Source organism: Bidens hawaiensis, unplaced genomic scaffold, assembly GCF_021521415.1.
Source record: "Bidens hawaiensis isolate Kalapana, Puna unplaced genomic scaffold, B.hawaiensis_p1.1 tig00022752_1, whole genome shotgun sequence".
In the NCBI taxonomy this organism is placed as follows: Eukaryota; Viridiplantae; Streptophyta; class Magnoliopsida; order Asterales; family Asteraceae; genus Bidens; species Bidens hawaiensis.
Genome location: NW_027493557.1, coordinates 346660 through 358637, shown reverse-complemented (window position 1 = coordinate 358637; position 11978 = coordinate 346660). Strand labels below are relative to the sequence as shown.

General features: G+C 35.0%; 3 pseudogenes across 2 annotated transcripts; 2 read left to right on the top strand and 1 right to left on the bottom strand.

Annotated features, from left to right (window-relative positions):
* Positions 1–477: 477 nt before the first annotated feature.
* On the top strand, positions 478–3707 carry LOC143566213 (G-type lectin S-receptor-like serine/threonine-protein kinase At5g24080; annotated as a pseudogene). Its single transcript, XR_013141202.1, has 4 exons — positions 478–2100; positions 2345–2525; positions 2624–3077; positions 3281–3707. The product of XR_013141202.1 is annotated as a G-type lectin S-receptor-like serine/threonine-protein kinase At5g24080 (transcript).
* Positions 3708–4810: 1103 nt separating this feature from the next.
* Positions 4811–8954, top strand: LOC143566238 (plastidial pyruvate kinase 2-like; annotated as a pseudogene). The gene is made up of 12 exons (XR_013141208.1): positions 4811–5013; positions 5991–6277; positions 6357–6522; positions 6616–6749; positions 6839–6949; positions 7045–7133; positions 7301–7363; positions 7747–7922; positions 8039–8141; positions 8218–8365; positions 8447–8555; positions 8639–8954. The product of XR_013141208.1 is annotated as a plastidial pyruvate kinase 2-like (transcript).
* A 906-nt stretch (positions 8955–9860) lies between these two features.
* Positions 9861–10891, bottom strand: LOC143566212 (acidic endochitinase-like; annotated as a pseudogene).
* Between the last annotated feature and the right edge of the window lie 1087 nt (positions 10892–11978).

Below are 11978 nucleotides of genomic sequence, written 5' to 3'. Positions count from 1 at the left end.
GGTAATATTGTTTCAGGTTACTAATGTTAGAATGTACTTAGGAAATGAATAAATACAACTTCAACGCATATACACGTTTTCTTTTACTTTACGTGATTTTAACAACTTAATAAAAATTTCCAACATGTGTATGTATTATTAGGCAATATGTTAAGTGTAAAAGTAGGTTTTTATTTGTTGTGTTTGGAACATGGTAAGCCACCTAAAAGAAACCAGAATTATAGATTGTTTGGTAGCCTATTAATGAATTATATTATGAGACTATATATAAAATTATAAATCAGTAAGACGTAACGTATGCTTGGTTTACTAAAAAGATGTTTCTTAAGTCTTTTAATTGGTAAGTGTTAAAAACATATTGAATAATTCAGATACTCCACTTAATATTTTAGTAAAGTAAAAGATTGTCAAACAACCTCAAATCGGTACACATGTCAACTTTATATTTATATATATGTTATATAGTATACTCAAACTACCTAATCCATTATTAAATCAAGTAAGAGTTGATACGTGTTAATTTCTTATTCAATATTTCATAAAACAATGTTATGTTCAATCAATAGTTTTGTCAACATGACCATTTAATGACTTTCTTGATGAAAACTATGTGATATTTAGTAACACAATTCAAACATTTGTTATAAATATTTGTTGTATGTATGTAAGGAAATTAAACCTAGCATACAATAGTATTTACTACAACTTTTGCAGGTAACTAAAAACCATGCATTTTCTCTTAATATATAGAACCTCTCCGGTCACTAAAAACGCAATCTTGGAGCTCGACACGACCGGAAACCTCGTCCTCAACGACGGTCGCACCACCGCATGGACCTCAAACTCTAGCGGCGACGGCGTTCAGTCCGCGGAGTTACTAGAAAACGGAAACCTTGTATTATATACCAGTCAACAAAACATAGCATGGCAAAGCTTCTCACACCCATCAGACACACTTTTGCCTGGTCAACCTTTGACCATCAACGTTGAGTTGACTTCTTCACGGGTGCCCACACGAGGAGGCGGTTATTACACTTTGAAAATCCTACAAGAACCCACTTCCTTAAGCTTAGCTTTAACATATAACTTACCTTCAGATCCTTATAATCTATCAATGGAAGCTCAATCTAACTATTCATATTGGGAAACACCTGATTTCTCTAATGTTACCGGAGATGTCGTGGCGGTCCTTGACCAAGCCGGGAGTTTTGGGGTGGTTTATAGCGGAGATTCCACCGGAGCGGTATACGTGTACAAGAATGATAATGACAAAGGTGAATTATCATTTGCAAGTAACCAAACTAGCAGGCCATTAGTTCTTCGGAGGCTAGTTTTGGAAACTAATGGTAATCTTCGGTTATATCGTTGGGACAACGACGTTAATGGGTCTCGAAAATGGGTAGCCGAATGGCGCCCGTTTCAAACCCGTGTGACATTGCGGGAATTTGTGGAAATGGGATATGTAATTTGGACAAAACCAAAACAAACGCTTCTTGTGAGTGTTTGCCTGTTCTGATACCAATAAAGGTGATTTCCAGTGCAGGACAAATTCGTCCTTTACTGGAAATTGCAGAGTTCCTAACAGGAACTCGACTGATTCCCAACTCAAGATGGAAACGGTTAACCAAACAAATTATTATTACTTAGATTCAGCGGTGATCGCAAACTATAGTGATAACGCAACTGTTTCGAAGTGTGGTGATGCTTGTTTATCTGATTGTGAATGTGTTGCTTCTGTTTACGGGTTAGACCAAGAGATGCCTTATTGTTGGTTATTAAAGAGTTTGGAGTTTGGTGGGTTTGAGGATTCGGGTTCTACTATGTTTGTTAAGGTTCAATCAAATTGGTCTTCGAGGCGTGAACCCAAAGACACAGGGATGAGCAGCAGCACCCGCACAAAGGTTTTGGTTCCTCCGGTTGTACTTGGCATGCTTGTTCTTGTTGGACTCCTATGTTGTCTATTATACATTCATGTTCATAAAAGGAGAGGGTTAAAAAGAGCCCTTAATAGTTCCTTGCTTGTCTCGGGAGCCCCTATTAGTTTTAACTTTCGTGACTTACAAAACAAGACAAATCATTTTTCGGAGCTACTCGGAACAGGTATTTTTTACTTCTAAGTTGGATTATCAAATAATTCTTAGCCGGTGTTTGGGTGAGTTTTTTAAAAACCGCTGCTTTATTTGATTTTTGAAGAACAAAAGCAATTTTGAAAAGCTTCATTTTGAAGCTTTAAAATGATGTTTTACCAAACAGTTTTACTTTTCATAAAGCAAATAAGCAGTTTTTAAAAGTTTACCCAAACACCCCCTTAATGCTAAAATTTCTCTAATGTGTGCACTTTTAGGTGGATTTGGTAGTGTTTACAAAGGAAGTTTAGGAGATGGTAGATTAATCGCAGTAAAAAAACTCGACCGGATTTTACCACATGGAGAAAGGGAATTTGTAACCGAAGTAAACACAATCGGTTCAATGCATCATATGAACTTGGTCCGCTTGTGCGGGTATTGCTCAGAAGGTCCACAAAGGTATGTTATAACTATAAGTTGTAGTCTTATTAGAATGGTGAATAAGTGAATTATGTTGAGATAAATTGTAACTATTTTAAGTTTTTAACATAATGTAGGCTTTTGGTGTATGAGTTTATGAAAAATGGATCTTTAGACAAATGGTTATTTGTTCCACATAAAACTCGAGAGAAGCTCTTGGAATGGCCAACTAGATTTTACATAGCCGTTGGAACCGCGCAAGGGATTGCATACTTTCACGAGCAATGTCGAGATAGGATAATACATTGTGATATAAAGCCGGAGAATATTCTATTGGATGAAAACTTTTGTCCTAAAGTTTCGGACTTTGGTTTGGCTAAGCTGATGGGAAGGGAGCACTCGCAAGTGGTGACCATGGTTCGAGGAACACGTGGTTACTTGGCTCCAGAGTGGATTAGTAATCGTCCCGTAACAGTAAAAGCTGATGTTTATAGTTATGGAATGCTCTTGTTGGAAATAGTCGGTGGCCGAAGAAACCTTGATATGAGTTTTGATGCTGATAATTTCTTCTTTCCTGGATGGGCTTATAAGGTATACAACTATAGATACATGTTATATATGGCTATGTACAATACTCATGTTTGATTTACATTAACCCTTAACACATGTTCAATATATAAGTAAGATTTTAACATGAATGGGTCTCAAGCTTTAAACTAAGTAGGATTTTTATGTGTTTTTTTAGAAGATTGAGATATCATATTAACATACACAATTATCTAAAATATTAACAGGAAATGAACAACGGGAACGCGTTGAAAGTGGCGGATAAGCGGCTAGAAGGGTTGGTGGAAGAAGACGAGCTCTTGAGAGCGTTAAAAGTAGGGTTTTGGTGCATTCAAGACGAGGTGAACATGCGCCCTTCAATGAGTGAGGTGGTGATGATGTTGGAAGGTTCGGTAGAGGTGAACGACCCACCAATGCCTCAGTCAGTGTTAGAGCTCATCGAGGAAGGGTTAGACCATGTTTACAAAGCAATGAAACGAGAGTTTAACCAGTTTAGCTCTTTCACTATCACCAACATGACAAGTCAACCATCGTCATCGCGTGCAACATGTAGTTACTCTACAATGTCACCGAGGTGATGATGAATCAAAAGACTAACTTGATTTTATTTTTGTCCCTAATAGTGATTGTAAAATGTGTGGCAAAACGTCATTAAAAGATCACATTTAATTTTAATTAGAATCTTTTGTTTTCTTTAAAGTTAGCATTTAATTGTCTTTCTATTGTATCAACCATATCATGAGTGATTACTAAACATTTATCAATATATGTATTGATATGTATATGAGCAAGATCCATGCCAAGAGAACGAGTAAGACTATGATAGATTTGAGATGATTGAACTACAATTGACTAACAATTAGATGTTACTAAAGTGTGAACAAAACCATATTTTAATAAATTTGAAAACTAAACGACTGAATATCCATGGAAATTATGTTTTGACCACGAGACGAGCACATCGGAAGCGAGGGTGATGGCGATGGCGATGATAGATCGAGCAGCTGACAGAGGGCTGACGCCGGCGACAAAGATGCAGTTGTTTAGATGTGTATGCACATTTTCATTTTGTATTTTGTACGAAACTCGTTGAAATGATATTCTGTTTTTTTTTATATTGTCACGTTATAATGATTAAATCGCGCTAACAAATAATGCAAAATCAATTAAAAAATCTATTTTTAACAAAAAAAATTAACTAATAAAATAAAATATACACACACATACATTCTACTAAAAGAAAAAAAAACTTTTAGCAATGACGGTAACAATACACTTATACGTCACGAATCGCATTATTAAAAAAAATAAAGAATACCATTTCAACGAGTTTCGTATAAAATACAAAATGACGGTTTTCTAGCCACATAGACGGTGTGATTAGAAAAGCTCATAAAAGGCTAGTAGTATAGTATGATTGGCAATCGGCATATGGTATGTGAAAAGTACGGCCCATTAATGAGAGTTGGACCAAACTACACCTACTTGGGTTGTCTGTGTTCCTTCCGTTTGTTCAACTAAACATAAAGACACATACATACACGCATCTGATCTGACAGCCAAGCTCTTGAGTTTTAGTTTCTTCGATACACCCTAATAATAATACTAAGCCATCTAGCCTCCATTGTTATTCTTCTCTCAATCATCGATTAATGTTAATATCCACCCTCTGAAAACATCGCCTCATCTTTCTTTATAATATATAACTCTTACTCGATTTTATCTCCTTATTATTATTATTATTATTCTCATTTCTCAAGCAGCAGCAGCAACTTTAATGGCTCAAGTTGTTGCTACCAAATTGCTTCACAATTCATTTCTAGGCACCAATGGATCTCTTAACAAGACTAAGCATTCTTCTTCTTCTTCTGTCATAGCTTCCAATGGCACCCGTGTTCTTACTGTTACTGCTAGGAGGGCTGCCACACAAGTTGTCCCCGTTACACCTCAAGATATTAAGGTTATACAAATTTTATTAAACCTATTGCTTAATGGGTATTTTGTGTTATACAAATTTAAGGGTGTTTGGATGTGTATGTTTGAATTAATAGTTAAAAAAATATTTTCTTTCTAGTATTTGAGTAAGCCTACTTTTAGTTATGATTATTATTGTTCAAGACTCAGAATAATCAATTTCAGGTAGTTAGGTTGATACTAGTTATTATGACAAACCTAACTCATTTATGCCTAATTTTTTCCACAGCTTTTGTGCATATAAACACATGTAGAAAGCAGCTTAATAAAAATATATATTTAAAAAAAAAAATTTATTTTGTATTTTTTATTAGGGGTGTTTGAATCTGTTTTTATGAATTAATTATCAAAGATCACTTTCTAGTGTTTGAGTAAACCTAATTTTAGTTATGGTTGATTATCTTACTATTCAAGACTCAAAACAACCAACTTCACATCATAGGTTGATACTAGTTTGACTAGGGGTGAGCTCGAGCTCAAGCACGGCTTGTTTCGAGCTCTTTTTCTAAAGCTAGAGAATGGATCATGAGTCGTTTGTTCAAACTCGGTCTTGGCTCGTTTATTATTTTTTAATTAATTTTTATACGTTTTTAATTATTTTTATATATTTTGAGAAAACCCTTAAAAGCGTCTAAGGTCGGATCTAGCTCATGTAGTACCTTAAGCGAGCTAAAGCATGACTCGAGCTTGGGTGTGCACTGTGCAGTGAGAAATTAATTCATAGAGGTTCAAAAGAAGTAAAACTTAAAAATACACAAGGTTCGTTAAGGCTCGATGAGCTTCCTATACAAGGCTTGAGCTTGGGCTCTATAATTAAACGAGCTTTATTTGAGGCTCGGGCTTGAACGTTTGCACTCCTAGTTATGACAATCCTAATTATAAGATGATATTGTAAAATTACTTATGTACCCTTTACTATTTGTTATGACTTATTAACTGACAATTGAATATTTGAATAACCAGATAGGAGTGCAAATTTATGATTTACATGAAGTTTTACGAAAAGGGACAGTTCAGCGGGCGTGTGGTCGATGCCCATAGTTAAGCGAAAGACAAAGATTGTTTGTACAATCGGGCCATCTACCGACACTAAGGAAATGATATGGAAGCTAGCTGAGGCCGGGATGAATGTTGCGAGATTAAACATGTCTCATGGAGATCATGCTTCTCATCAAAAGGTTATCGATCTTGTCAAAGAGTATGATGCTCAATCCAAGGATAATGTTATTGCGATCATGCTTGACACAAAGGTAGGTTTGTTCGTCGCGTAAAATATAAGTAATGGGTTAAATAATATTATTATGATATGGAGTTTTACTTTTGTGGCAGGGGCCGGAGGTGAGGAGTGGGGATTTGCCTCAACCGGTAACTTTAGCAAGTGGTCAAGAATTCACTTTCACCATAAAAAGAGGCGTTGGCACTGCGGACTGTGTTAGTGTTAATTATGATGATTTTGTGAATGACGTGGAAGCCGGTGACATGCTTCTGGTTGATGGTATGTTAAAAATTTTAAAATCAATTTTCTCTTCATACCCGATGTGCAATAAAAGGCATGATTTCTTGATTTCTAACTATTGCTTACCTTTAGGTGGTATGATGTCATTATTGGTGAAATCTAAGACAGAAGATTCAGTGAAATGTGAAGTTGTAGACGGTGGAGAGCTCAAGTCTAGCGTCATTTAAACGTTAGAGGAAAAAGTGCAACTTTACCATCCATCACTGGTTAGATTTAATAACTTAAAACTTCATGATGACAACATTTATTTGTGATTTTTTGCTGGAATTTGATCATTTTTATTGTAATGAAACAGAAAAGGACTGGGATGATATCAAATTTGGCGTGGACAATCAAGTTGACTTCTATGCAGTTTCTTTTGTTAAAGACGCAGAAGTTATCCATGAGTTGAAGAATTATTTAAAAAGTAAGCGAATATAAGCATATAACAGGTGTTCGTAATCGTAAATATCTGTGTACTTGAGGTTATATGAATTATAACTTCTGGTTCTGTCTTGGCAGGCTGTGGTGCAGATATCCAAGTTATCCCAAAAATTGAAAGTGCGGACTCCATCCCAAATTTGCATTCAATTATCACTGTTTCTGACGGGGTAAATTTATTGCTTATCCTTCATTCTTGTTATGTTTTGCTTTCACTGAACATTTGAAACTTTGTTGGTGATGAATGAAAATAAATATATTGGTTGCCGTTTATATTTAATCACAGTTTTCATCAATAAGAATTCATTTGTTAATATTGTGTTTTGGTTTTATGCAGGCGATGGTTGCTAGAGGTGACCTTGGCGCAGAGCTGCCTATTGAAGAGGTTCCATTGTTGCAGGTAAAGACTTTTTGACAGTAGACGGTAGAGTTGCCAAAATGGGCAGCTTGGGTAATGGGTCGGTTTGACCCATAAACACCTTATTGTTTAGAAGACGTTTCATGAAAGCATTATTTCTCTAAATTTTTTTAAAATATAATTATATTAATAACTAATGCATTAAATATGCTTATAAAAAATTAAAAACTATACTATTAAGATAATATATCTGTTTTTAAGTAAAGTGATTTGGTTTTAAATTTTTATTCACATTTTATATTTTAGTTAAGTTTTCAAATTTTAAGATAACAAAACCGAAATTGACCCATTTATAGGTAATATGTTGATACTGTCACTTCATACATGTAATTACTAACCGTGATTAATTATATTTATTTTATTAGGAAGAGATAATCAGGACATGCCGTAGCATGGGAAAAGCTGTTATTGTTGCAACAAACATGCTTGAAAGCATGATTGTTCATCCTACGCCTACACGTGCAGAGGTATCCGACATTGCTATTGCTGTTAGAGAGGGTGCTGACGCAGTCATGCTTTCTGGTGAAACCGCTCATGGAAAGTAAGACTCTTTTTTCAAAACATTTTTCAGCAACTTTATTTATCAAGATTGTTAATTTTGAAAATATTATCAAACCTTATTCGTCTCATATCGTCTTGTTATCTCGTGCTACGTAGATTTCCATTAAAAGCTGTTAACGTAATGCACACAGTGTCGTTAAGAACCGAGTCAAGCATAATGAGTGGTGGCGCAGTATCTACTCTTAATCAAGCCTTCAAGGTGGATTATCGTACAGACATTTATGTATTTATTATTTATAAAATTTTACTTTAAAGTCATTTAAAATCATGAACAGAACCATGTGAGTGAAATGTTTGCATACCATGCGACATCAATGTCCAACACTCTTGGAACTTCTATTGTGGTTTTCACAAGAACTAGTTCCATGGCGTTCTACTCAGCCATTATCGACCCAATGGCACTATATTTGCCTTCACAGACGAGTAAGTCCCATAAATTATAAAATTTTTTTTCTGAAGATTTCCTTTTATCGGTTGGTTTTCTTACCATTTTTATATAAACAGTAAAAGAGTACAACAGAAACTGGCTTTGTATCAAGGAGTATGCCCGATTTACATGGAGTTCTCAGATGATGTGGAAGACACCTTTGCAAAGGCTCTCGATGTGTTGAAGGTAACATTTTACTCGCCCCGTAAATCATTAGCATATTTATATATGCCATTTCTGAATATGAAATGGCGTTTGTGCGTGTACAGAATCAAGGGATGATGAAGGAAGGCGAGCATGTAGCTCTTCTTCAAAGCGGCAGACAACCCATCTGGCGGTTCCAGTCTACCCATAATATCCAGGTCAGAAAGGTGTAGCCGAAACAAAAAGAGATTAAAAACTCATGTTACCTTGCTAAGTTGATTTTTTTCATTATCCGGTTTTGTTTATCTTTTTATCTCTGTTTTCTAGTCTCGGTGTTATGTTTTTTTAATATCAATCCCATCATCTCTTGCAACTCAGGTTTTGAATCTGTAGACGCTATATTATGTATCGGATATTAATTATCTATAATTGTTTTATTGATTGCACTATGTTCTTAGACACGTCTGTTCTTAAATTTGGCGTTAGCCAGGTCAGACCAGTACTGGTCCGTCCCTTGCTCGATATTAAAGTCGATTCCATCCAAAACCGCATCTCCTAACGGACGTGTGTCAGGTCAAGTTGCGTGTTTGGCAAGTAAATGCTGTGGAAAAAACTTGATCAACTATTATTGAAAAGTCCATAGTTGTTAACTTGTTATAACTCACTAGTAGAATTTTGTGTTTAGTAGCCATTCAGATTTGTATTTGTTTTGACACGTTATTCGTTCAAATCTGAGTCAAAAACTTATAGGAAATGATCAATGCAAATAACAATCTATATATCAAACATTAACTATATCTTTTAATGTATATATTTGTTCTCATTTTAAATATGATTTGAGGAGTACAGTGGGCGTTCAAATTTTGATTTTTTATTTTTTTTATTTTAATTTGTAAAAATAAAAACAAATGATCGGCTACCTTTTGTTAAGTTACCTTATAGATAAAGTAGTAAAATGGTAGGTTTTGTATAGTCTAACTATCAACTAATTTTTTTTTATTTTATTGTTTTTTTTTAATAAAACTTTTTTTTAAAATTAAAATCAACTAATCAAAACTGATTTTGAATTAAAAAATAATAATAACATCCAAATATGTTAAATTAAAGGGATAGTTTCACTACTTTTATAATTTGATCATCAATATTAGAAAGTATAATTACTAAACTTTCTCTCTTAAAAAAGTATAGTTATTAAAATATAAATATGAACATAGAGTTTCTTAAATGATTTTAGTATGAAAAGGCACGTTCTACTTCCACAATTCCACATATGATTATCATTCAAAAGGTTTACTTATCTGTAGACACTATGTTATATATCAGATATTAATTATATCTATAATTGTTTTATTGATTTGCACCATGTTCATAGACACATCTGTTACATAAACAACCTGATCATCGCATCGATATGATCTTATTCGACTGCATAAACATAATAAGTATACAAAGAAATCGCTCCGTGTGACAGAAGTCTATCTTAGTTGATACTGCCTTTGATGGCATTGCTGTATTCATTCTGTTGATCAAAGTACCTGTTCCACAACATGACACCACCGTACTTCGGAGAACTCTTGATCGACGGAAGAACCTGAGAGATAAGAGCATCTGGCGGAATGTACCCGCTGCCTGCAGCTCCGGTAGCAGCCGGCAGACCCAAGAAAAGCTGGTTGACATTTAACTGCGCCCACTCGTTCCATCTAGTTAATAAAGCATCAGCATTCCCGCCTCCGTACTGACACTGCTCATTGTTGTAAAACTGCACCCAAACATAATCAAACACCCCGTCTCTAACCGCTGGAAGCAGCTGGTTTCTAATATTCAACTCCGCGTTTGGGAACGGGCACTGCGGGGCTGCAGATAAGTAAACCTTTTTCTGCGAGTTGTGTGCAGAAAGCGCCTTAGCTAGATCAGACCAGAACTGATCTGTCCCTTGCTCGATATCAAAATCGATCCATCCAAAACAGCGTCTCCTAACGGACGAGTACTCGACTGGCCACCGAGGTAGTTGTTCCATAAATAATCAGCCACTTGTTGTGCGTCTTGCGGTGAGGATAACGAGTAGCTTCCTTCCTGACCTCCTATAGAAAGAAGTACTTTAATGCCTCGGGTCTGGCAAGATTTTATTTGGGAGCTTAAAGCGGAGCAAGTGGAAGCCGGATCACAGCTTGCTATGTTTAGAACGGGTGTTTGACCGTTGCCAAAGGTGGTCAAGAAAGCTATGTTTACAAACTGGTAGTTGTTGGTGGCACATCTTCAAGGGTTCCTTCGTCGTTGCGCTGGCCCCAGTAAGTCGAGATGCCAGCCGCTTCTGAAGGGTTCAAGAAATAGAAAACAGTGATGAAGAGTATGAGGAATGCTGAACTAGTGGATGCCATGTTTTATGATTTGTAGTGTTGGTCATGGAGACCGGGTATTTATAGGTGTGTCGAGTACTCGAGTTGCATGTTTGGCTGATAAATGTTTTGGAAAAAGGTTGATGGTGTTTCTGTTGTTTTCAAATTTCAAGTCATTTTGAAAAGTCTACATTTACATTTGTATTTGTTATTAGGGTCTTTGATGTTTGAAAACCTAACCGAAACCTGACCGTAATAACAGTCGGTTTTCGAGTATTGGGTTTGTTCGGTTGGGATTCGTATATTAAACGACGTACGAAACCTACAAACAGTAGACATCATTTCTATCTTACACTGCTTGTTCGCAGCGTTACTCGTATCTTAGAAATTGGACAACAAAAACAAGATTTCTCTTCAACATTGTATAATGTAAAGTTAATATGTTTATAATGATGTGAATAGTTTATGACAATGAGTCATTATAAACATGTATAATAATAAAATTTGTTACTAAACCATGTCGGTTTTAAGCTAAACGATAAAAAGAACATGATAAAGTTTGAAACTTGAGAGAACGTATATCAGTATCAGTATACGGTGTTTTAACTTTATATAAATTAAGGGTACTGATCGGATGGGTACTGGGGTTATTCGAGTTTTAGATGTTTGAAAGTTTAACCAAATTTAAAAAGTACACTACTTCAATAATTTTATCCTAAAAAGGTTAATTACTAAACTGGCTTGTTTAAAAATATGGTTATTATAATATTATTTTGAATTTAATGTAAAGTTTCTTAATGATTTTAAATTATTATTATTATTACCATTCAAAAGGAAAGAGATGAAAGATACAGATTAACCTGGAAGCCAAACAAAAATTGTTGTCTAACCATAAGGAATATAATGTCACAAATTATTTCTTAAAAATCTATATTGATCAGAACCTAACTTATTTATCCATATTCATAACTTAATGACACATGACTTAACTTTTACAAGACTGGCTCAATAGCTAGCTAGCTTTTGTTTAACAGTGATATAGTATAAAAAAAGTAAATATATAGATTTTAATTTTTATCCAAACTCATATTTTACTTGTTATTTTCCATCATATGCTGCCAAACCACAT